At 48.7% G+C, this 25,625-nt stretch overlaps 1 protein-coding gene across 1 annotated transcript in view; it reads right to left on the reverse strand.

Moving 5' to 3' along the window:
• Positions 1-904: 904 nt before the first annotated feature.
• LOC146338687 (uncharacterized) overlaps positions 905-25,625 on the reverse strand; it is a 28,404-nt gene continuing 3,683 nt past the window's right edge. The window contains exon 2 of the mRNA XM_084814281.1: positions 905-2,640. The gene's annotated coding sequence lies outside the window, so the exon portion shown is untranslated. The remainder of the gene's footprint in view (positions 2,641-25,625) is intronic.

The raw sequence follows: 25,625 nt of genomic DNA on the forward strand, positions 1-25,625 counted from the left end.
TGACAGATATTGTATGGACCCTAAAAATCTGAGCACACCTTGTCTATCTTTGGAGCTGTCATTTCTCAAATGGCCTTAACTTTTTCATCATCAGGGTGAACTCCCTGAGCTGTCACTATCTGACCCATATATTTCAGAGTTAACTTTAAACTTGACTCTTTTCTCTGTTGAATTTGATGTTCTTACTGCACTGTTTCCATAACTTGATATAAAATCTGTTCATGCTACTCAACTGTCTCTGCTACTATGAACATAAGAATATAAGAAGAGCCATGCTGGATCAGACAAAGGGTCCATCTAGTCCATCACACAGTGGCCAACCAATGATCATATCATCAGCTATCATATACACCCCTTTTATGTGCCCCAAAGTCTCCTCATTTTTTTGCTGAAACACTTCATTAGAGGATTTAAGCCCAAATGATGGACCATGAAAGCAATACCTTCCCCAAGGTGTATTAAATGTACATAAAAATGATGAAGATTTATCCAAGTTCACCTGCCAATAACCATCTTTTTCATCTATAATAGTAAAGATTTTCATTCCAGCTAGATGACTCAAAATTTCTTCATCTGTAGGGATAGTATAATGCTGCCTTTGAACTGCTTTGAGAACACGAGGGTCAAGAATATACGCAGCTTCCCTTTCTTTTTTTTTGTAATAACAAGGCTGCTCACCCAATCTGTGGAGCCTGTAACTTTAGATATCACTCCTGCACTCTCCATCTGGCACAAAGTATCCTTCAGCCTATGAAGTTCTTGGTTCTTGAGTTCTTGGTTCTAAAGGAAGCAAAAGCCGAGTGTAGCTAAACACATACCCTGGATTTTAGGAAAGCTGATTTTAATAAACTCCATAGACTTGAGCGCTGGGCAGAAAACAACAGAATGACATTTAAAATTATTTATCATTATTTATTATTAAATTTATTAATCGCCCATCTGGCTGGTCACCCAGCCACTCTGGGCGATGTACAGCATATAATAAAACAGTTTAAAACAATAAAATTCTACAATAAAAACATTTTCTGAAATACCCTAACCCACCCCAAATGCCTGCCTGAACAACCACATTTTTAATGCATGACGGAAGCTCATTAAAGAAGGGGCATGGCGGAGTTCCCTAGGGAGGGAGTTCCACAGAGTGGGGGCCACCACAGAAAAGGCCCTCTCCCTTGTCCCCACCAGTCTAGCTGTCCTGGCTGATGGGACAGAGAGAAGGCCATCCGAGGCTGATCTTGTTAAGCGGCCTATCTGGTGCTGCTGGAGGCGCTCCTTAAGATAGGCTGGGCCGGAACCATATAGGGTTTTAAAGGTCAAAACCAACACCTTGAATTTGGCCCAGAAAACAACTGGTAAGCACTGGAGTGATGTGATCTCGCCGGCAGCTGCCTTTAATCAGGCAAGCCGCTGCGTTCTGTAGCAGCTGCAGCTTCCGAACCGTCTTCAAGGGTAACCCCACGTAGAGAGCATTGCAGTAGTCTAAACGAGAGGAGACCAGGGCATGTACTACCGATGGGAGCAGATGGTCGGGAAGGAAGGGGCGCAGCCGCCGTATCAGATGGAGTTAATACAGCGCTGTCCGGCTCACAGCTGACACCTGAGCCTCCACGGACAGCTGGGAGTCCAAAATGACCCCCAGGCTGCGGACCTGGTCTTTCAAGGGTAGCCTTACCCCATTCAACACCAGGTCGACATCCTCCAGCCTCCTCTTGTCTCCCACCAAAAGTACCTCGGTCTTGTCAGGGTTCAGCTTCAGCTTATTCCTCCCCATCCAGCCACTCACCGTCTCCAGACATTTGGACAGGGATTCTATGGCCAACCTTGGTGAAGATTTGAATGAGAGGTAGAGCTGCGTGTCATCCGCATATTGATGACACCGCACCCCAAACCTCCTGATGATAGCCCCCAGTGGCTTCACATAGATATTAAATAGCATCGGGGAGAGGATGGAACCCTGTGGCACCCCACAAGTGAGTGGCCACGGGTCCAAAACCACCTCTCCCAGTGCTACCCTCTGGTACCTGCCGGAGAGGAAGGACTGGAACCACCGCAATATGGTGTCTCCAATGCCCAACCCCTCCAGGCGGTCCAGGAGGATACCGTGGTCAACGGTATCAAAAGCCGCTGAGAGGTCAAGGAGAACAAGGAAGGAGCATTTACCCCTATCCAGAGCCCTCCTCATATCATCTACCAAGGCGACCAAGGCCATTTCTGTCCCATGCCCAAGCCTGAAGCCCGACTGAAATGGGTCTAGTTTCTTCCAAGTGGGCCTTCAACTGCATCGCCACCACCCGCTCAATCACCTTGCCCCAAAATGGCAGATTTGCGACTGGGCGAAAGTTGTTCAGAACTTGAGGATCCAAGGAGGGCTTCTTTAAGAGCAGTCTTATCACTGCCTCCTTGAGGGCTGATGGCATCACTCCCTCCTCAAGGGAGGCGTTCACCACTGCCCTGATCCCCTCACCCAGTCTCTCTCTGCAGCCCATAATGAGCCACAATGGGCAAGGATCAAGTAAGCAGGTGGTTGTCCTTACAGATGAAAGCACCTTGTTCACTTCATCAGGACGAAGAAGCTGGAACTGATCCCACAAAACCGGTTTGCCACAGGCATTTAATAGGGATAAATGCCAAGTTCTGCACCTAGGAAAAAGAAACCAAATGCACAGTTACAAGATGGGGGATACGTGGCTCAACAACACTACAAGTGAGAAGGATCTTGGAATTGTTGTCAATCACAAGCTGAAGATGAGCCAACCATGTGATGTGGCTACAAAAAAAGCAAATGCTCTTTTAGGCTGCATTAATAGAAGCATAGCTTCCAAATCCCGGGAAGTACTAGTTCCCCTCTACTCAGCACTGGTTAGGCCTCATCTGGAGTACTGTGTCCAGTTCTGGGCACCACACTTTAAGAAGGATGCAGACAAACTGGAGAGGGTTCAGAGGAGGGCAACAAAGATGATCAGGGGACTGGAAACAAAGCCCTATGAAGAGAGACTGAAAGAAGTGGGCATGTTTAGCCTTGAGAAGAGAAGACTGAGGGGAGATAGGATAGTGCTCTTCAAGTACCTGAAAGGTTGTCACAGAGAGGAAGGCCAGGATCTCTTCTTGATCATCCCAGAGTGCAGGACACGGAAGAATGGGCTCAAGTTACAGGAAGCCAGATTCCGGCTGAACATCAGGAAAAACTTCCTGTTAGATAGGGGTGCACGAAACCCACTTACCTGGTCTCGCAGCTTTTCGCGGTGGGGGAGAGGTGCTTCGCTGCTCTCCCCCCGAAGTTCAGGCCAGGGGGGGAGGCTTCCCGCCTCGCCCGGCCGAAATTCAGGCCGGGGAGGAGGCGCCTCGCCTCGCCCGGCCGCGGAATAAAAAGTTTTTTTTTTAAAAAAAAAAACGCCCCCGTGATAGGTTACGTGACGATTAACGTAGCCTATCACGGCTGACTTTTTAAATCTAGCCGTGATAGGCTACGTTAATCATCACGTAGCCTATCATGGGGGCATTTTTTTTTTTAGTTTTATTGGAATGGCGGCGGCGGCAGCCGGTCGAAAGATCAGCTGCCGCCCCCGCCCCTGACGAAGACCCGACAAACCGCCGCCGGGACCCGCCGCCGGGAGGGACATTCGGGTAAGGTAAGTCCCGTCCCGGGGGGGGGGCAGGGGGGGCAGAGAATTTCTCCCCGAAACTTCTTCGGGGGGCCGAACACGTTGGCGCTCAGCCCCCCGAAGTTTCGGGGAGAAATTCTCTGCCAACCCTACTGTTAGAGCAATATGACAATGGAACCCATGACCTAGGGAGGTGGTGGGCTCTCCCACACTGGAGGCGTTCAAGACGAGGCTGGACAGCCATCTGTCAGGGATGCTCTGACTTGGATTCCTGCATTGAACAGGCGGTTGGACTCGATGGCCTTGTAGGCCCCTTCCAACCCTTCTATTCTATGATTCTATGACCCTGGATTTAATCCTAAGTGGTGCTGCCCAGGACCTAGGCCCCATCTGTTAGAAAAAGACTGTCCTCTTATTCTTTGACTGTCAGCTCTTTGCTGGACCTTTGAGCTATTAGCCATAACTATTGAGCCCACCGGATACACATGTCCAGTGGCAGTGTACATCTGCTAAAAAGGGAAGTCGTAAAACATGGTTAAGACAGTCACATAAGCATAATCACAAAAATAAACATGCCGACATTATTTCATTGTACATCTGCAGGTCACGCTTCTGCTGTGTCAGCTAGTAGCTTAGTCGGTTAAAATGTCTTATCACTAGCAAAAATGTATAGGGGGTGGAGGTATAAAAAGACTTATGCATGCTTAGCTCGGGGTCCAGACTGCTCTGTACCCGTTTTGCAAAACGACTAATAAAATAGTGTTGGATCCACTGCTGCCTGCCTGGCATCCTTTCTTTCAACCGAAAGCAAGAACTTTTTATCTAACAATTTGGTGCCGTGACTCGGATCCTGCTTCAGGGTGCGTCCCCTTCGCGCTGAACCGAAGGGCCGTGGAGGAGAAGTGGCCACAGGCGGTTGTTTTACACTGCCTTCTCCTCATGTCGGCGGCAGTGAAGGCGCTTGGGGACCAACGCCAGAGGAAGAGGGAGACGTGATCACTCCTTTTAGGCACCGGCAGTGGATCAATAAAGCAGCTGGACGCAGCTGCGGGCGGGACAGAAGAGGCTTTTGGGGTAAGTGAAACAGCTTACATTAGGGGATAAACGCGGGACGGTGGTGTGTTTGTGATTGTGTGAGACGCCTTTGGGCGAAGCAAGTGAGGAGCCCCGATATGCATTTCCCTACCCCAGCGACGGGCTGGGTCAGAGGAGGGCAAAGCGCAAGATTTGTTGATTGAAATTCCCACCGTCATGGGCGGGTCCCAGTCCAAGCCTGCAGAGAAGTCCCATACGCCCTTGGAGTGTTGTTTGCGCAATTGGTCACATTTTAAGCAGGATTATGGAACTAAGATGACAAAGGATCGCCTTGTCCTTTTTTGCACCCAGGAATGGCCAATATTAGAGCCCAAATGGCCACCTGAGGGGTCTTTTGACCCAACCTTGGTATCTGATGTGCGAATAACAGTAACACAGAGGGGAAGTTGGGACCAGTTCCCTTATATTGATTCATGGGCAACTTGTGTGCCCTTTGGCGGCAGACCCGCTCCGTGGGTTGTTGAATGCATGTCCCTGGCCCTTCCCATGGTAGTCGAAAGGAAACCACCAAAAGAGGGACCACCTAGGGTCGTGGCCACAGCACCGGAGGACCCATTGCTTCCTCCTCCCTATGGGACAGCTGTCGCAGGGCGACCACGCCCGTTGCAACCACCACCTTCTCCTGAGGGGCCCGCCCGGCGGCTAGATGCCCCCGAGGAGGACCCCTTTCACGAAATAGTACCAGAGGACCCCACCCCTCTAGTTGAACACCGGGACACTTTCCAAGATCGTCTGCATTCCCTGGAGAAAAAATTGGAGGTCTTACAAAGAGAAGCAAAAGGGGGACCTAACTATAACTTGGGAAAGGACCCCCAACCACCGGTGAAGTTCACCTTCCCCATCAGAGAAGTCCCTGACCCTACCGCCCAACATCCTCCAGGGACGATGTTTGTCTATGTCCCATTCACGACATCTGATTTGTATAATTGGAAACAATTTAACCCCTCCTTTGAAGAGGATCCCGGCCCACTCCTGTCTCTGATGGAGAATGTGAGGCTCACTCACAACCCCACATGGGACAATACACAAATGCTGTTAAACACCTGTTTCCTCAGCCAAAAGCCAACCATCCTTGCGGGGGCACGAGCCAAGTATAGGGAGGAAAATCCCCAGGCAACTGAAGAGGAGACGGCGGAGGTTCTGCCCACAGGGCGACCCAATTGGGGGGTGGCCACAGCGGCACATAGACGCTTACATGCTGACTATTTTTGGCTCATTTTAGCAGGCATGAAGCAAGCCGCGAGAAGGGCCCCCAATTTGCAAAAAGTCCTGACTCTAAAGCAAGACAAAAACGAACCTCCTGCCGTGTTCCTCCAAATGCTGAGGGAAGCCTTCACTAAATATACTGACATTGACTTGAATGATCCAAATAATTTAAGGAGCCTCACGACTCAGTTCATGGGAAATAGCTGCCAAGACATCAGAAAGAAGTTGCAAAAGGTTGAAGGAGGGTTGGCAGCTGACCTAGGAGTTTTAGTTGAGGTAGCTCAAAAGGTTTATGAGAGGCGAGAAGAAGAAGAAGAAGAAGAAGAAGAAGAAGAAGGAAAAGAAAAAGTCAAGAGGCAGGCAAAGCTCCTTGCTGCGGTTCTTAGACCTGACAAAGGGGGAGCTAAGAAGGGGGGGAAAGGGGGAAGGAAGGGATCTCCCCTGGGGAAGGAACAATGTGCCTTCTGTAAGAAAATGGGGCACTGGAAGTGTGATTGTGAGGCTTTGAAGCAGAAAGAGAGAGAGGAGAAGATGGGAGGAGTGGAGAGAGTTTTGTACGAACAAGAAAGAGACTATGACAGACCAGGGCCTGGCCCCCTCTTAGCCGTCTCTGAGGCAAGACGGGACCCCATGGTCAAAATAAAGGTTGGGGGCCGCTCCTACAAAGCCCTTGTAGACACAGGGGCCGCCCTGTCCATCCTCCCCCTCAGCGAGCCCCCAACGGGAAGTGGGGGGTTCACCACCATAATGGGGGTCGAAGGAAGGGCAACCCGAGTGCCTCTCTCTCGTCCCCTGTTCACCAAGTTTGGGAAAGCACACCTAGAACATGCATTTGTTTGTACCCCCTCCTGTCCGGTGGCATTGCTAGGAAGGGACTTATTGACTAAACTCCAAATTGAGATTGCCTTTACCCCTGACGGAAGGATGGAGGTACGGCTCCCTAAACAGCAGAGTAGTAACTACCAAATGGCCCTTTTGAAGGTTGCAGAAGAACCCACCTCAGAGGCCAACGAGGACTGGGGCTTAATAGAAAACAGAGTCAACTCTCTAGCTTGGGCCGGGATTGGAGGGGCCTCTCTTGCCAAGTCGGCAGCACCATACAAAATTCCCCTCAAGGAGGGAGCAAGGCCTGTTCATGTGAAACAGTATCCCCTTTCCCGCCAAGGAAAGGAGGGCCTACAACCAGTAATAACGAAGCTCCGAGAAGAAGGCCGGCTCACCGAGATAATGTCCCCCTATAACACGCCCATCCTCGCTGTGTCCAAAGGGGGGGGCAAGGGGTATCGCTTGGTGCAAGACCTCCGCCTCATTAATCAGCAGATCGAGGCCCCCCCCATCCTGTGGTCCCTAATCCACACACCCTCCTTGTAGGAATTCCAGAAGAGCACGCCTGGTTCACTGTCATAGACCTAAAAGACGCCTTTTTCAGCATCCCCCTCCACCCTGATTCAAGGCCTTTGTTCGCCTTTGAATGGGAGAGCCTAGAGGGAGGGTCAAAGGTTCAATTAACATGGACAGTAATCCCTCAGGGGCTCAATCTCTCACCGGTCGTCTTTGGCCAGCAGCTCCAAAAGGACCTCGAACCCTGGGTCCAGCAGCACTTAGAGGTGCATCTCCTCCAGTATTGTGACGATCTCCTGATTTCAGCCAAGGCCAAGAATACGTGCCTAAGTGGGATGGTTTCCCTCCTCATCATCTAGTGGGGGGAGGTTATAAAGTGTCAAAGGAAAAAGTACAGTTGGCCCAACCAACTGTAAAATTCCTAGGCTACCACTTAACTAAAGGGACTCGGAGCCTAGGGCAAGAAAGAGTCGAAGTCATCCGTGACACTCCTGTCCCTAAGTCCCCCCGCGAATTAAGGGCCTACCTGGGGTTGACCGGATTCTGCCGACTATGGATAGCAAACTATGGAGAAATGGCACAGCCGCTGTATGAGGCACTGCAAAAAGATAGATTGGATAAATGGAAATGGACTAAGGAAATGAATAAGTCTTTCCTCAGTCTTCAAGCTGCCCTTGTGTCACCGCCCACCCTGGCCATACCAAATCCCAGCCGGCCATTTAGACTTTATGTGCATGAAAATAAGGGCATAGCTTCAGGAGTGCTTTGCCAGTGAAAAGGGCCCTCTTGGAGACCAGTGGGATATTATTCCAAGGTCCTAGACGTCGTAGCATGAGGATGGCCAAGTTGCTTGAGGGCAGTGGCAGCAACAGCTCTGATCTGCACCGAGGCCGAGAAGATGATGATGGGAGGACCCACTGAAGTCTGGGTGCCACATGGGATGCCACAAATTTTAGGATCAGGAGGAGGAAGCAAATTTCTCAACCCGGCCCGGCATTCCCGATATGAAATAGGTTTACTAACAAACGAAAACCTCACTTTTAAGGCTTGCTCTAGCTTTAATATTGCCACACTGCTGCCAACATTACGGGGCACAAATGGATTGGGACTCCCAGATCATGACTGCCTTGAAGTACTGGACCTAGACACTAAAGGTTGACCAGACGTTGAGGATGAACCAATAGAGGGAGCCGAAGATCTGTTTGTAGATGGGTCTAGCTATATGCTGGATGGAAGGCGCTATACAGGAGCGGCTGTCGTTACCCTAGACGAGACTGTGCATGAGGAAAGACTGCCTCCTCATTTCTCCGCCCAATCCGCTGAACTGGTAGCCCTGACAAGAGCCCTGCAAGCCAGCAAGGGAAAGCAAGTAAATATTTATACCGATAGCAAAAACGCCTTCGCCGTTGTGCATGCTCATGGGCAACTGTGGAAGGAGAGGGGATTCCTTACAGCAAACGGATCTCCAGTGGCTAATGGTGGCCTAATAGTGGATCTTCTGGATGCCCTCCAGCTGCCCTCACAAGTGGCTGTTGTCCACGTCCAAGCCCATGGGATAGAAAAAGAGGAAAAATGGAGATGGGGAAACCAGAAGGCAAATGAAGCCGCAAAAAGAGCAGCCAGAGAGGGAATCCAAGGAACATTCCTCATCTTACCCAAAAGAAAAGAGCGCCCCACATACTCCCCTGCTGAGTTGCAGATGGCACAAGAACACGGAATAAGTCCCTGTGACGACGGATGGATCCAGATGACAGATGGAAGACTGCTTCTTCCACAGACCCTGCAGAGGGCTGTTCTAGAACAAGTCCACCATTCTCTTGGACACCCTGGAGCATCAGCCATGATTGACTATCGCAAGAGGCTGTTTGTTTCCCCTGGCTTAACTGTACGCGCCCACCAACTAGCCGCAACCTGTGAAATCTGCCAGAAAACCAACCCTCCCAGGGTACCCCCTCTGCCAAATGGAGGGCGACCCTGGGCCTACTATCCTTTCCAGAGGGTGCAGATTGATTTTGCTGAAATGCCACCATGTAGGGGTTACAGGTATTTGCTTGTAATAGTGTGTGAAATGACAGGGTGGGTAGAGGCGTTTCCATGCAGAAACTGCCAAGCTAAAACTGTTGTTGCTAAGTTGTTACAGGAGGTGGTGCCCCGGTTCTCCCTGCCCGAAGTTATAGAGTCCGATCAGGGCTCACACTTCACCTCAGTTATTACACGGGGGCTGGCATGGGCTCTGGGAGTAGAGTGGCACTTACATTGCCCCTGGAGGCCCCAGGCAAGTGGACAAGTTGAAAGAGTCAATCGGAGTCTCAAGGAGACTTTAACCAAACTCCAACAAGGAGTAAAGCTCACTAGGATTGAGGTAATAGCTTTAACAAAACTTCGAAGGATGCCAAGAAAGGACATAAAGTTGTCCCCCTTTGAGCTGATGTTTGGGTTCCTGCCTCGGGTACACTGCGGAAGGAAGGAGGAAGTCTAGTGGGAGATTGGTGATCAGATGCTAAGGGATCAGTTGACTTCTCTACAGTCTGTTCTTTCACAGCTACGAGCTTATTCCGTTCCGTTCCAGAGATTGCCGTTAGATGCACCTATCCATCTCTTCCAGACGGGAGACGAGGTGTTGCTGAAAAAGTGGAATAAAGAAGCTTTAAAGGAAGGGTGGGAAGGGCCCTATTTGGTGAGACCAACCAGCCACTCATGTGTAAAACTTGTAGGTTCTAGCAAATGGACACATTGCAGCCGGTTAAAGCCATTTAAGCGACCCTCGCTTCCTCCTGTCACCCGGAAAGAACAGGAGGACATGGGCAACGGTCCTTTGCTCCCTGGCACCCCTCCAGAAGCTGCCAGGGACACAGGCGAAGAAGCCATCCAGGAGCCACAATCGCCTGTAATATACAAGTCACAACATCTGGGAAAAGCTCAGGTTCGAATTACAAAAAACTTGTAATATGAAGCAAGTATTGTGGGTGGTGTTGGTAATGCTAGTCAAAGAAATATTAACATGGATGGTGATACCTCAAGGACTTGGGCTTGACAGCTTTAAAATAAAACCCCCAAATGTCACACCTACGCCCCTCAAACTACTTCTGGTACAGATCCCCGAGAAAGAGAGGCGTCCCTGGAGAACCAGGTTAGGAATCCCAATAACAGAGGAAACTGATAATGTGTGGTTAGAATGGATAAAGTATACAGCCAAGTCCTTAAATAAGTCTGACTGTTTTGTTTGTGCCACAGGAAGATCGGTAGCAAAGGTGCTGCCTTTTCCTCTGGGGTGGGACACTCCTTCTCTCCTCACCTGTGTGATCCGTTTGTTCCAACATCCTGATGCATGGGGAGAAGAGGAATGCCAAACCCTCAATAAGTTATACCCCCCACTCAAATTAAAAGATTGTGTTAGACCTTCCACAGTCTTCTTGCAAAGAAGAAACCATACCGGATGCATACACCGAAACCTTGCAGACACAGAGGGGCGCATAGGGAACCTGACGAGTAAAATAAGATGTGTTAATTCCACCCGCTTTAGGAATAATTCCCTTTCAATCCCACGAGCTGATCTCTGGTGGTACTGTGGGGGTCTAGAGTTGTATGAGGTGTTGCCCTCCAATTGGTCTGGAGCTTGTGGGTTAGTTCAGTTGGCAGTCCCCTTTTCAATTGCATATGATCCAGCAGAAAGGACTAGTCTACCCCCGCAGAAATGATCAATAACCCCTTTTGATGATCGAATATACATTGACTCCATAGGAGTACCAAGGGAAGTGCCAGATGAGTTCAAAGGAAGAAATCAAATTGCTGCAGGATTTGAATCTACCCTGTTTTGGTGGGTGACTATTAACAAAAATGTAGATTGGATCCATTACATTTATTATAATCAACAAAAGTTTATAAACTATACCCGAGATGCTGTAAAAGGATTGGCTGAGCAGCTAGATGCCACCAGCCAAATGGCCTGGGAAAATCGGCGTGTTCTTGATATGATGTTAGCAGAAAAAGGAGGAGTTTGTGTCATGCTAGGTGGACGATGTTGCACCTTCATCCCTAACAACACTGCCCCAGACGGCACGGTAACAAGGGCTTTGCGGGGCCTCACCGCCTTGTCCGAAGAATTAGCCGAGAATTCAGGGATTAACAACCCCGTGACCGCCTGGTTAGAGAGATGGTTTGGAAAATGGAAACACCTAGCAGCCTCAATCCTTATTTCACTTGTAGTGGTGGTAGGAGTTTTAGTATTATTTGGTTGTTGCATTATCCCTTGCGTCAGAGGCTTATCCCAGCGATTAATTGAAACTGCTTTGTCAAAACAGATGCTCTTGCTTTATTGTTCTGATAAAGAAACTCCGTTCTAAAACGCTTCAAGACATGAGTAAAGACTTAAAGGAGGGAATTGTTAGAAAAGACTGTCCTCTTATTCTTTGACTGTCAGCTCTTTGCTGGACCTTTGAGCTATTAGCCATAACTATTGAGCCCACCGGACACACATGTCCAGTGGCAGTGTACATCTGCTAAAAAGGGAAGTCGTAAAACATGGTTAAGACAGTCACATAAGCATAATCACAAAAATAAACATGCCGACATTATCGCATTGTACATCTGCAGGTCACACTTCTGCTGTGTCAGCTAGCAGCTTAGTCGGTTAAAATGTCTTATCACTAGCAAGAATGTATAGGGGGCAGAGGTATAAGAAGACTTGTGCACGCTTAGCTCGGGGTCCAGACTGCTCTGCACCCGTTTTGCAAAACGACCAATAAAATAGTGTTGGATCCACTGCTGCCTGCCTGGCATCCTTTCTTTCAACCGAAAGCAAGAACTTTTTACCTAACACATCTGCATGGAGATGCTGTGTGAGGCGATTCCGTTCACATCGGGATTTTCATGAAATTGGGTTTGCTCCTCCTGGGGCCAACATGGCCAGTAAAGTGGTGTAAACATTGCTCCCCACCCCTCTCCTCACTCAAGTGCTCAGTGAAGTGCAACGGAGGAGAATGAGTAACTTCCAAGTAGACATGTTTTGCCAACATCTCCCCTTGTGTCCACCCTTTCTCGGTGGGAGTAAGGGTCACTTGGGGGCTTACACCAGTGTAACAGGATTACACTGGATTCCTGTTAGACTTTTTGGATGGACTGTGAGATCCTTGAACCAATTATAATATTTACAGTATATGTATATACCTGTGACTCCACTTAGCTTAACATCTGTTCCAGACATTGGTGGAAACATTATTAAAGATAAAATTAGTAAGCATAACTCCTGCTGGAAAAGAATCAACATGGCTTCTGCAAAGGTAAGTCCTGTCTCACTAATCTTTTAGAGTTCTTTGAGAGTGTCATGATTCATGTGGACAGGAGTGATGTAGTAGAGACTGTTTTCTTCGACTTCCAAAAGGCTTTTGCCAAAATCCCTCACCAAAGTCTCCTGAGCAAACATAGCAGTCATGGAATAAGACAAGAGGTCTCTTATGGATTGGGAACAGGTTAAAGAACAGAAAGCAGGGAGCAGGAATAAATGGTAAACCCTTGCAATGGAGAGATGTAAACAGTGGGGTCCCTCTAAGGATCTGTATTTGGGGGATAAGACTATCAATGGCTAATATGATGGCCCCATGCTATGTTCAGTATCAGAGGCGTTATATCTACATACACCAGTTGCTGTGCAATGCAACTGGGAGGTGCTCACACTCATGTCCTACACTCGTGTCCCAGATTTGGCCACTGGGTGAACAGAATGCTGGATGAGATGGAGCCTTCATCTGATCCAGCCTGGCTCTTCTTGTGTGCTTAAATCTGTCGACCCGTCTAGATAGTGGAAACACTTCTGGATTGGACCAAATTTCCTGCCAAGGATCTGGATTGGCCAATTTAAATGTACTCTCATAGGTTAGCTGCCAGTGCAGTGGCATAGCATTTGCATGTTTCCATAGCTACCAGGAGCCACCCGTTTAATCTAATCACGGGAGGAGGCACAGACATAATCACTGTCTCTACAACAACCAACCAGGGTTTTATTGTCATTCTTGGCAACTTTCCATGCTGCTGGTTCCAGATCAAAATGGGTTCTTGAGCCAAGGTAATGTTGCTGAAATGCACGGCAAAAATAAGTGTTTCCAGAGAGTCAATATATTGAGTTCCTTTGTGATCCATCCTCCCAGGTAGTTTAGGGGTGAAGATTGAAGGACAGACACCCCCCCCCCCCAGCTATTTCTTCTATACACCTGGAATTTCTATAAGTTTCAACCATTTAGAAGTATGGGGTCCTTTTAATTTTAACTTCTCTCCGGCGGTGCTGGAGCCCCAGGTGATGGGCTGAACCCTAATGCTCAGCAGGGGTGCTGTGAGGCACTTGAAGGATCCCGGGCCCAGGCCCACAGGACGCAAAACTGCATGACGTTTTCATATGCCAATTCATATCTACATATGGTTGCAATCTGCCCAGAGAACATTCGTTATTGGATGGATAAGGAATGTACTAAATAAGAGGAGGAGCAGAAGCAGCAAATGTAGAAATAATTACTAGGATTTCTTTAAATTTCATAGGAGGCAAAGCTAGATGAATGACAAATAAGCAAAAATCAAAAACAAAAGCCCTTTGGGGGCACCAATGGACACTCAGCCCTGGGAATAGACCTGGGCAGCAGATTCTGGAAAACAGGGTGGGGAAGGGTTGGGACACTGAGGTCAGGGCGACTCACACACAGAGGCCGGGCTCCACACCCCGTGGGCAGGACTATGATACCGAACCCAGTGTGGCTGTGGAAACAGGTCAGTCGTGGAGCCGAAGTACGCTGGGAAAGTCGGACTGTGAGCAGTCTCAGAAGACGCGTTTTTCCACGTTAAAATGCGGGGCTGGTGCTGAATGGCCACGACGTCACGGAAACGGAGACCTCACCGCACAGCCAGGTTGGCATAAATTGCTGGTGGAAACACAGCCTAGGGCTCCCTCCTGCCTTTTCACAACCAAGCAATACGTTTTTATTTGTTTTCAGTATTTCATGCTTGGAAGTGAATGAATGCATGTGGTGCATTCATTCATTCACTTGATCTTTGTTTCACACATTTGTCTAAATAAAATCATATTGCTTTTGAACTGTATGTGTGCATGAGAGAGAGTATATTAAAGCAATTATAAATCAATTGCATTAATACACCTTGAGGGAGATGGTTTGTCTTGGTTGCTTCATCTCAAATTAGCACAGAGAGTGAAAGTAGCTGAGAAGTATCAAAAATTCCTTTCAGCTGAGGCTGCTGCAATGCAACATTTTCAGTTTTCAAATGAGACACCTCAACGGAGACACCGCTTGATGATGGTGAACAGGGTCCATTGTTTGCCTTTCGGAATTTACCCCAGAGGCATCTAAAGATATACTGATGGTTGAAAATAAGGACAATAAAATGTGTGTGTGTGTATAGTATTTTCCACACAATGAGTAAAATCCAACATACATCCTACTTAGAGTAGACCCAGTGAAATAAGTGGCGCTTAAGTTAGTCATGATTAAGTCCCATTAATGCCAATGGGTCTACTCTAAGTTGGATTCTACTCAATATGCCCAAACAGATATTTTTTCTCAGGGTGCCAGGAGCTTCTTCTGGCACCCTGAGAAAATTTGGCACCAATCCGGCATTTAAAGGCAGCATGTGGAGACCTGAGGGCAGGCTGATAGGGCAACCATCCAACCTGTGGGTGCAGGAGGACTGGAACATGGCACGACCATTAACTGTCTGGGCCGCATTCCCCTTACCTGGTGAGTCCTCCTCACAACGCCATTTCTTCCTCTACCCATCACTACCCTGATTGGCCCCTCTGGTCCCTCACTTGGCCCAATATCCTCCCTCTCAGGCACACGCTGAGCCCCCCAGAAAGCCAGGCAGAGGAACAGGGTCCTGGTCCTGCAGCACTCGCAGCTAGATGGTCGCCAGCACCTCCAGCAGCAGGAGAGCCTTTATAGCTAGAGCCAGTCAGGGCCCTGCCCTCCTAGCCAGGTAGAGAAGAGCCAGGAAGAGGAACAGAGTCCAGGAGCTGCAGGGCTCACAGCAAGATGGTCTCTCTCTGGGCAGGTTACTTGTGCTTTGTGACTATGTTCACTCATGGCAGCCATTATATATTGTGCCCAGGACAGTTTCTCAAATTTCCATATGTGCACACAGGCCCAAAAGGTTGCCCACTTCTATTGAAAAAAAATTCCCCCATTATTCTCACCATATTAGAGAAAGTAGTGGGGGAGTTCCATTCCACGTCCCAGAATTTGGGTTGTGAATTCTACCCCATGCTCTTTATACAGATGTACCTCTTTGTTCCATCTTTGAATTCCTGGGAGGCTATGGAACATCTGAACTTCCAATGTCACCCGGAGACAGGGATGTTGCAGATGCCTGACTGGGTCTGGGAGTCTGTCAGCCCCCCCCCACCCGCAACCCCCGGACCGCGCCTGCTGAGCCCCTGCCCTCGCTCGCTCGTGCCCGTGGGCGCTCTCCTGAACTCACCCTGACCAGTCTGGTGAGTGCCCACCATTTTGCCGCCTTTTTTAATGTGAAAAAGGGAGCTTAAAATGCACATATTTAAATATATGTACTTTGGGGCTGGGAAAGCTTAGTATGTGCAATCTTAGAGGCAATGTATTTTTCTGTAAAAAAAACAACAAAAAATGGCAAAATGGCAGGCACTCGCCAGACAGGCCCAGGGTGAGTGCGGGCAACTCGCCGAGCTTGTGGGGGCTCGAGTGTGGGTCTGTGGGGGGGCAGTGGGGGCGGCACTTCATTGCGCACCCAGAGAACCCGAGCTGGGGTGTGTTCACACATCCTTACCTGGAAGTGATATTGGAATGATTGGGGGTGAACAACCTGAAACATAATTGAGACAAGATGAACATACTAGATGATCTGGAAGGAAATCTGAAACCAGACCAGGATAGGGTTGCATGGAGTATGTAGTTCAGGGTGCCCCTCACTCAGCACCATGTGGGAAGGTGCAGCCAGAGTGCAGACAGTTTAAATGGGCTGGAGAGCCTTTTACCAGATAAAGCTGATATACCAGCTGCAGATGTATTTGGAGCAGTTGGACCCAGCTTCACTTATCCAAAGACTAGATACCTATAAGCTGGACTATTGTAATGCCCTTTATGAGGGGTTGGACCTGATGGTCTTATAGGCCCCTTCCAACCCTACTAATTCTATGATTCTACTATTCCATGAAGGGTAGGGATGTCAGAGAATTCTGCCACGGACTCCAGTGAGGCCAGATTCTTCAGAATCCAGCCTGCTGGAATCCATGGCACAACAGCCTCCCGCCCCCCGCCCCCCCGCGGAATCCCCCCAGGACGGAGCTTACCTGGGGCGGATGTGGCGGCCACTGCCAGGCTGCTGCAGCTGCAAATGGCGTTAGCTACGCCATTTGCGTGGCTGCCTTTACCGTGATAGGCTACGTAAATACTTACGTAGCCTATCACAGCAAAAAGCACGGATGCAAAAGGCGTAGCGGCCGCCATTTGCATCCCTGCTTTAGCCGTGATAGGCTACGTAAATATTTACGTAGCCTATCATGGGCTACCGTAGGGACGCAAATGGCGTCCCCTATGCAGGACACCATTTGTGTCTGCACCAGCTTGGCAGTGGCTGGAGGCCCTGCTGCGGATTGGCCTGGCCGGCGGCTGTGCGGCATGGCTGCGGAGTGGAGCCAGCCGGGCAGGATTCTGGGAGGGAGGACCAGATTGCCTCCCCCCCGTCGAGGATTCTGGGGGGAGAAACGGATTGCCTCCCCCCCACCAAGTGGATGCCCTGACCGGAACCAGGTAAGGGATTCATACATCCCTAATGAAGGGTTGCCACTGAAGACGGTCCAGAAACTTAAGGTGGTGAACAATTCGGCTACCTGGATGTTGGTAGGGGCAAGAAAGTCAGAATGTATAACATCAATTTTGCACCAGTTACGTTAGCTGTCAGTACATTTACAGGCCTAATTCAAAGTGCTGATGTTAATCTTTAAAGCCCTAAATGGGCTGGCCCCAGATTATCTAAAGGACTACTTTCATCCATATGATTCTGCCCATACATAAAAATCGGCTTTGGAAGCCCTGGTCGTATGTCGGCTAGTTGGCAGGCATGAGAGACAGGGCCTTCTCCATGGTGACTTCATAGAATCATAGAATAGTAGGGTTGGAAGGGGCCTATAAGAACATCGAGTCCAACCCCCTGCTCAATGCAGGAACCCAAGTCAGAGCATCCCTGACAGATGGCTGTCCAGCCTCGTCTTGAACGCCTCCAGTGTGGGAGAGCCCCCCACCTCCCTAGGTCATGGGTTCCATTGTCATCTTGCTCTAACAGTCAGGAAGTTTTTCCTGATGTTCAGCCGGAATCTGGCTTCCTGTCACTTGAGCCCATTATTCCGTGTCCTGCACTCTGGGATGATCGAGAAGAGATCCTGGCCTTCCTCTCTGGGACAACCTTTCAAGTACTTGAAGAGCGCTATCATATCTCCCCTCAGTCTTCTCTTCTCAAGGCTAAACATGCCCAGTTCTTTCAGTCTCTCTTCACAGGGCTTTGTTTCCAGTCCCCTGATCATCTTCGTTGCCCTCCTCTGAACCCTCTCCAGTTTGTCTGCATCCTTCTTAAAATGTGGTGCCCAGAACTGGACACATTATCCCAGATGAGGCCTAATGAGTGCTGAGTGGAGGGGAACTAGTACTTCCCGGGATTTGGAAGCGATGCTTCTATGAATGCAGCCCAAAAGAGCATTTGCCTTTTTTGCAGCCACATCACATTGTTGGCTCATCTTCAGCTTGTGATCGACAACAATTCCAAGATCCTTCTCGCTTGTCGTGTTGTTGAGCCATGTATCCCTCATCTGGGTTGGGGGATACACTTCCCCGCAGAGTTCCCGTAACTGCTACTTTATCCACTAAGTCATCTCTGTTGGTTAGGATCAAGTCAAGGATAGCCAATCCTTGACGTGATCCTAATACTTTCTGTAGGAAGAAGTTATCCACAACACAAGTCAGGAATTTCCTGGAGGGGCCATGTTTTGCAGAATTTGTCTCCCAACAAATATCGGGGAAATTGAAGTCCCCCATGACTACTACATCATGCTTCCTTGAAACATTGGCTATTTCCTTTTCAAAAGTTTCATCCTCGTCTTCTCCTTAATTGGGTGGCCGGCAGTAGACTCTGACCACCATGTTCCTTTTATTCTTTGCTCAATTTATTTTAACCCAGATGCTCTCGATGGGGCCACCAAGCTCCTCCTCCTGTATTTCTGTGCACAGATATGCATTTTTAACATATACTGCAACCCCACCTCCCTTTCTGTTCCTCCTGTTCTTTTTGAACAAGTTAGCAGTCTGTTTCCCGCCTCCCAGCTGAGCAGAGCAGAGCAGAGCAGAGCTAGCTGCTCCAGCTGGTCCAGGGACTACAGAAGCAAGCAAGCTCCCAGAGAGCGAGCGACCAGAACAGGGGGAGCAAACAGGAGTTGGCCAGGAGAGTTGCAGTGGTTGAAGAGACAAAGGAGACAGAGGCTAAGAGGTAAGTGGGCTGCAGGAAGCCCAGGGGGCTGCCCTTTATCCTTCTGATTGGCTGTGAGCTCACCAGGTGCTTCTGAGAGCTCCAACTGAATTGGGGTGGTGGTGGCCTGAGTACTCCCAGCAGCTGAGTGGGCAGGAAGCTTCAGTCTGTTTCCCGCCTCCCAGCTGAGCAGAGCAGAGCAGAGGAAGATGCTCCAGCTGGTCTAGGGGCTATACAAGCAGGCAAGCTCCCAGAGAGCGAGCGACCAGAGCCAGTGAACAGGGGGAGCAAACAGGAGTTGGCCAGGGGAGTTCGGCAGGGGAGGTCAAGGGGGAGGCCCCTAACATTTTTTTTTCATTTTTTATTTTATTTTATTTTTAACTAACTTCTTTCCATTTATTTGTCTTGTAACACACACTTTCACACCAGTGGGACTCTGCTTTTAACCTCTACTGAGTAGAGGAGCAGGCACAGGCTAGTCTAGAACAATCACAAAGCTAGACACAAAAAGGGAAAAGAGGCTATGGAAGGACAAGACTCTCCGGTGGTGGTGACCTGCAAGGTGTGTGCAATGTTTGTTTTCTTGCCTGAGAACAACTTGGCCTACACCTGCAAGAAGTGCAAGTTGATCACGCTGCTGGAAGAAAAAGTAAGTGGACTGGAGCGGCGACTGTCGACCCTCCGGGGAATAAGAGAACACGAAGAGTTCTTGGACAGAATGGGGGAACTACAGAAGCAAAGGGAATCATAGAATCATAGAATAGTAGGGTTGGAAGGGGCCTACAAGGCCATCGAGTCCAACCCCCTGCTCAATGCAGGAATCCAAGTCAGAGCATCCCTGACAAATGGCTGTCCAGCCTCGTCTTGAAGGCCTCCAGTGTGGGAGAGCCCACCACCTCCCCAGGTAATTGGTTCCATTGCCGTATTGCTCTGACACTCAGGAAGTTTTTCCTGATGTTCAGTCGGAATCTGGCTTCCTGTAACTTGAGCCCATTATTCCGTGTCCTGCACTCTTGGATGATCAAGAAGAGATCCTGGCCTTCTTCTCTGTGACAACCTTTCAAGTACTTGAAGAGTGCTATCATATCTCCCCTCAGTCTTCTCTTCTCAAGGCTAAACATGCCCAGTTCTTTCAGTCTCTCTTCATAGGGCTTTGTTTCCAGTCCCCTGATCATCTTTGTTGCCCTCCTTTGAACCCTCTCCAGCTTGTCTGCATCCTTCTTAAAGTGTGGTGCCCAGAACTGGACACAGTACTCCAGATGAGGCCTAACCAGTGCTGAGTAGAGGGGAACTAGTACTTCCCGGGATTTGGAAGCGATGCTTCTATGAATGCAGCCCAAAATAGCATTTGCCTTTTTTGCAGCCACATCACATTGTTGGCTCATATTCAGCTTGTGATCGACGACAATTCCAAGATCCTTCTCGCTCGTAGTGTGGTTGAGCCACGTATCCCCCATCTTGTAACTGTGCATTTGGTTTCTTTTTCCTAGGTGCAGAACTTGGCATTTGTCCCTATTAAATGCCATTCTGTTGTTTTCTGCCCAGCACTCCAGTCTGGAAGACCAGAAGCTTGAAGAGCAACAGCAAGATGAGGAAGTGGGGAAGGCTGAGGTGAAGAAAAATGGAGTAGAGGATACTCCTTGGAAAAGGGTGACAGTTAGGAGAAGAAGAACTAGACGCCACTCTGCACCAGTGGAAGCAGTGGAGCTGTGGAACCGATTCCAGGTACTTGCGGATGAGACTGGAGGACAGCCTGCAGAGGAAGAATCACAGGGGAACCTACATGAGAGTGAGCAAGAGGCTGAAGGTCAGTCAAGCACAGGCGATGAAACCCAGGCCTACAACAACAAGAAGAGAAGAGTGGTAGTAGTGGGAGACTCCTTGCTGTGTGGGATCAAAACCCAAGTATGTCACGAAGACCCGTGGACTCGCCAGGTATGTTGTCTCCCGGGAGGATGAATTAGAGACGTGACTGAAAAGTTGCCTGCACTCATAAAGCCCACTGACTGGTATCCCTTTCTTCTCATCCATGTGGGAACAAATGATACCGCCCAGCAGAGCTACAAAGAAATCACGTCAGACTTTGAAGCTCTGGGAAGGAAACTCAAGAACTTTGGGGCCCAGACAGTTTTCACATCCATCCTTCCAGTAGTTAGAAGAGGGATAGAAAGGGAACGAAAAATACTCCGGGTGAATCACTGGCTATGAAGGTGGTGCTGGCGTGAGAGATTTGGATTCTGGTACCACAGGCTATACTTCCTGGAAGACAGACTGTTGGCAAGGGAAGAGTTGCACCTCACAAAAGCTGGGAAGAATGTGTTTGGACACAGCATGAAGAACTTCATCAGGAGGGCTTTAAACTGAATCCTACAGGGAAGGGAGATGTAATGTTGGGGGTAACACTGGACGTAGGCGCAGGCACTGCAACGGAGAGAACAGCTCTGATAGCGCCCAATAATAGTCTTCAGACACATGTAGGAAGAAAGCCAGACTATGAAGCACATGGTCTTCAATGTCTATATCCTAATGCCCAGAGTATGGGAAACAAACAGAACGAACTTGAACTCTTAATACAGGAGGGAAATTATGACTTGATAGGTGTAACTGAGACTTGGTGGGACAACTCTCATAACTGGAATACAGCAAATGAACTTGTTCAAAAAGAACAGGAGGAACAGAAAGGGAGGTGGGGTTGCACTGTATGTGAAAAATACATATCTCTGCACAGAAATACAGGAGGATGAGCTTGGTAGCCCCTTCGAGAGCATCTGGATCAAAATAAATGGAGCAAAGAATAAAAGGAATTTGGTGGTCGGAGTCTACTACCGGCCACCCAATCAAGGAGAAGACGAGGATGAAACTTGTGAAAAGCAAATAGCCAATGTTTTAAGGAAGCATGATGTAGTAGTAATGGGGACTTCAATTTCCCCGATATTTGTTGGGAGACAAACTCTGCAAAACATGGCCCCTCCAGGAAATTCCTGACTTGTGTGGCGGATAACTTCCTCCTACAGAAAGTAGAGGAAGGAACTAGAGGATCGGCTATCCTTGACTTGATCCTAACCAACAGAGATGACTTAGTGGATCAAGTAGCAGTTACAGGAACTCTAGGGGAAAGCGACCATGTTGCACTTGAGTTCTTGGTTCTAAGGGAAGCAAAAGCCGAGTGTAGTCAAACGCGTACCCTGGATTTTAGGAATGCTGATTTTAATAAACTCAGAACGATGATCAGTAAGGTCCCATGGCAAGTGATGCTAACGAGAAAAGGAGCCCAAGATGGGTGGGAGCTTTTAAAAAAGGAAATTCTCAAGGCACAATCACAAACAATTCCAACAAGAAGAAAAGGTGTCTATGAAAACACTGTCTATGACCCCCCTGGCAAAGGCGAAGTACAGGCTGAAGGGGCAGGACTGCAGCTTGAGATCGATAGGCATATGGTCAAGGAACACCGAATTACTTTGAATGAGTTCAAATCTCCAGGGCCAGAGGAACTGCATCCTAGAGTAATAAAGGAACTGGCAGAAGAGCTCTCAGAACCGCTGTCTCTTCTCTTTGAGAAATCATGGAGGACGGGGGAAGTGCCAGATGACTGGAGGAGGGCTAACGTTGTCCCTATCTTCAGAAACGGCAAAAAGGAGGAACCTGGGAACTACAGACCAGTCAGTCTGACACCAATCCCTGGGAAAATTCTGGAGCAGATTCTAAAGCAATCCATCTGTAAGCACCTTGAAAACAATGCAGTGATTACTCGAAGCCAACATGGATTTGTCAAAAACAAGTCCTGCCAGACAAATCTGATCTCATTTTTTGATCAAGTAACCTCCCTTGTGGACCGTGGGAATGCTGTAGACATCATATACCTCGACTTCAGCAAAGCTTTCAACAAAGTGCCCCATGATATCCTGATGAGCAAACTAGCTCAAAGTGGGCTAGATGAAACAACGATCCAGTAGATCCACAGTTGGCTACAGAATCGGACTCAAAGAGTGCTTATCAATGGGACCTTCTCAAACTGGGAAGAGGTAACGAGCGGGGTACCGCAGGGCTCAGTCCTGGGCCCAGTGCTCTTCCACATTTGTATTAATGACTTGGAGGAGGAGGTGCAGGGAATGCTGATCAAATTTGCAGATGACACAAAATTGGGCAGGATAGCTAATACTTTGGAAGACAGAAACAAAATTCAAAGTGATCTGGATAGACGGGAGCGCTGGGCAGAAAACAACAGAATGACATTTAATAGGGATAAATGCCAAGTTCTGCACCTAGGAAAAAGAAACCAAATGCACAGTTACAAGATGGGGGATACATGACTCAACAACACGACAAGCGAGAAGGATCTTGGAATTGTTGTTGATCACAAGCTGAATATGAGCCAACCATGTGATGTGGCTGCAAAAAAGGCAAATGCTCTTTTGGGCTGCATTAATAGAAGCATAGCTGACAAATCCCGGGAAGTACTAGTTCCCCTCTACTCAGCACTGGTTAGGCCTCATCTGGAGTACTGTGTCCAGTTCTGGGCACCACACTTTAAGAAGGATGCAAACAAACTGGAGAGGGTTCAGAGGAGGGCAACAGAGATGATCAGGGGACTGGAAACAAAGCCCTGTGAAGAGAGACTGAAAGAACTGGGCATGTTTAGCCTGGAGAAGAGAAGACTGAGGGGAGATATGATAGCACTCTTCAAGTACTTGAAAGGTTGTCACAGAGAGGAAGGCCAGGATCTCTTCTTGATCATCCCAGAGTGCAGGACACAGAATCATGGGCTCAAGTGACAGGAAGCCAGATTCCGGCTGAACATCAGGAAAAACATCCTGACTGTTAGAGCAAGATGACAATGGAACCAATTACCTGGGGAGGTGGTGGGCTCTCCCACACTGGAGGCGTTCAAGACGAGGCTGGACAGCTACCTCTCAGGTATGCTCTGAGTTGGATTCCTGCATTGAGCAGGGGGTTGGACTTGATGGCCTTGTAGGCCCCTTCCAACCCTACTATTCTATGATTCTATGATTCTATATCCTTCAGTTGCTGTATTCCAGTCATGGGAGTCATCCCACCAAGTCTCAGTTACACCCATCAAGTCATAATTTCCCTCCTGTATTAAGAGTTCAAGTTCGTTCTGTTTGTTTCCCATACTCTGGGCATTAGGATATAGACATCAAAGACCATGTGCTGTATAGTCTGGCTTTCTTCCTACATGTTTGTGAAGACTATTACTGGGCAGTATTAGAGCTCTTCTCTCCATTGTGGTGCATGAGCCTTCATCATTACCTCCAACTTTATGTCTCCCTCCCGCATAGGATTCAGTTTAAAGCTCTCCTGATGAAGTTCTTCATGCTGTGACCAAACACATTCTTCCCAGCTTCTGTGAGGTGCAACTCTTCCCTTGCCAACAGTCTGTCTTCCAGGAAGTATAGCCTGTGGTACCAGAATCCAAATCTCTCACGCCAGCACCACCTTCATAGCCAGTGATTCACCCGGAGTATTTTTCGTTCCCTTTCTATCCCTCTTCTAACTACTGGAAGGATGGATGAGAGAACTGTCTGGGCCACAAAGTTCTTGAGTTTCCTTCCCATAGCATCAAAGTCTGACATGATTTCTTCATAGCTCCGCTTGGTGGTATCATTTGTTCCCACATGGATGAGAAGAAAGGGATATCTGTCAGTGGGCTTCAGTCACATCTCTAATCCGTCCTCCTGGGAGACAGCATACATGGCGAGTCCATGGGTCTTCGCGACATACTTGGGTTTTGATCCCACGCAGCAAGGAGTCTCCCACTACTCCTCCTCTTCTCCTCTTGTTGTTGTAGGCCCTGGTTTCATTGCCTCTGCTTGGCTGACCTTCGGCCTCTTGCTCACTCTCATGCAGGTTCCCTGTAATTCTTCCTCTACAGGCTGTCCTCCAGTCTCATCCTCCAATGCCTGAAAACAGTTCCACAGCTCCACTGCTTCCACTGGTCCAGAGTGGCATCTAGTTCTTCTTCTCCTAACTGTCACCCTTTTCCAAGAAGGATCCTCTACTTCATTTTCCCTCACCACAGCATTTTCCTCTTCTGCCTCAGCTTGCTGTTGCTCTTCAAGCTTCTGTTCTTCACTTTGCTGCTGTAGTTCCACCATCCTGTCCAAGAACTCTTCGTGTTCTCTTATTCCCTGGCGGGTCGGCACTCGCCCCTCCAGTCCTTTTACTTTTTCTTCCAACAGCGTGATGAACTTGCACTTGTTGCAGGTGTAGGCCATGTTGATCTCAGGCAAGAAAACAAACATGGCACAGACCTTGCAGGTCACCACCACTGGAGAGTCTTGTCTTTCCATAGTCTCTATGCCCTTTATGTTTCTAGTTCTCTGTTTGTACTGGGATAGCCTGTGCTTTGTCCTCTATTCACTGGAGGTTAAAAATGCCGGCCCACTGGTATGGAAGTGTGTGTTACAAGAAGAAGAATTTAAAGAAATGTTAGGGGCCTCCCCCTTGACCTCCCCTGCCGAACTCCCCTGGCCAACTCCTGTTTCCTCCCCCTGTTCACTGGCTGTGATCGTGCTCTCTCTGGGAGCTTGCTTGCTTGTATAGCCCCTAAACCAGCTGGAGCATCTTCCTCTGCTCTGCTCAGCTAGGAGACAGGAAACAGACAGAAACTTCCTGCCTGCACAGCTGCTGGGAGTACTCAGGCCACACCCCCTCAATTCAGTTGGAGCTCTCAGGAGCACATGGTGAGCACACGGCGACTCAGAATGGAGAGTCCTAGGGAGGCAGTTGGAACTCTAGATGGCCTGTTGGAATGGACGAGGGCTAATGATCTGAAACATAATCTAAATAAGATTAAAGTTGGGAAACCAGCTAATCTGGATGGAGGTTTAGATCTGACCCTGTATAGCATCACACTAACCCTGAAGGGCCAGTACGTAG

This window comes from Heloderma suspectum, chromosome 9, assembly GCF_057233095.1.
Source record: "Heloderma suspectum isolate Gila_16-S chromosome 9, 16-S_ref, whole genome shotgun sequence".
Taxonomy (NCBI): domain Eukaryota; kingdom Metazoa; phylum Chordata; class Lepidosauria; order Squamata; family Helodermatidae; genus Heloderma; species Heloderma suspectum.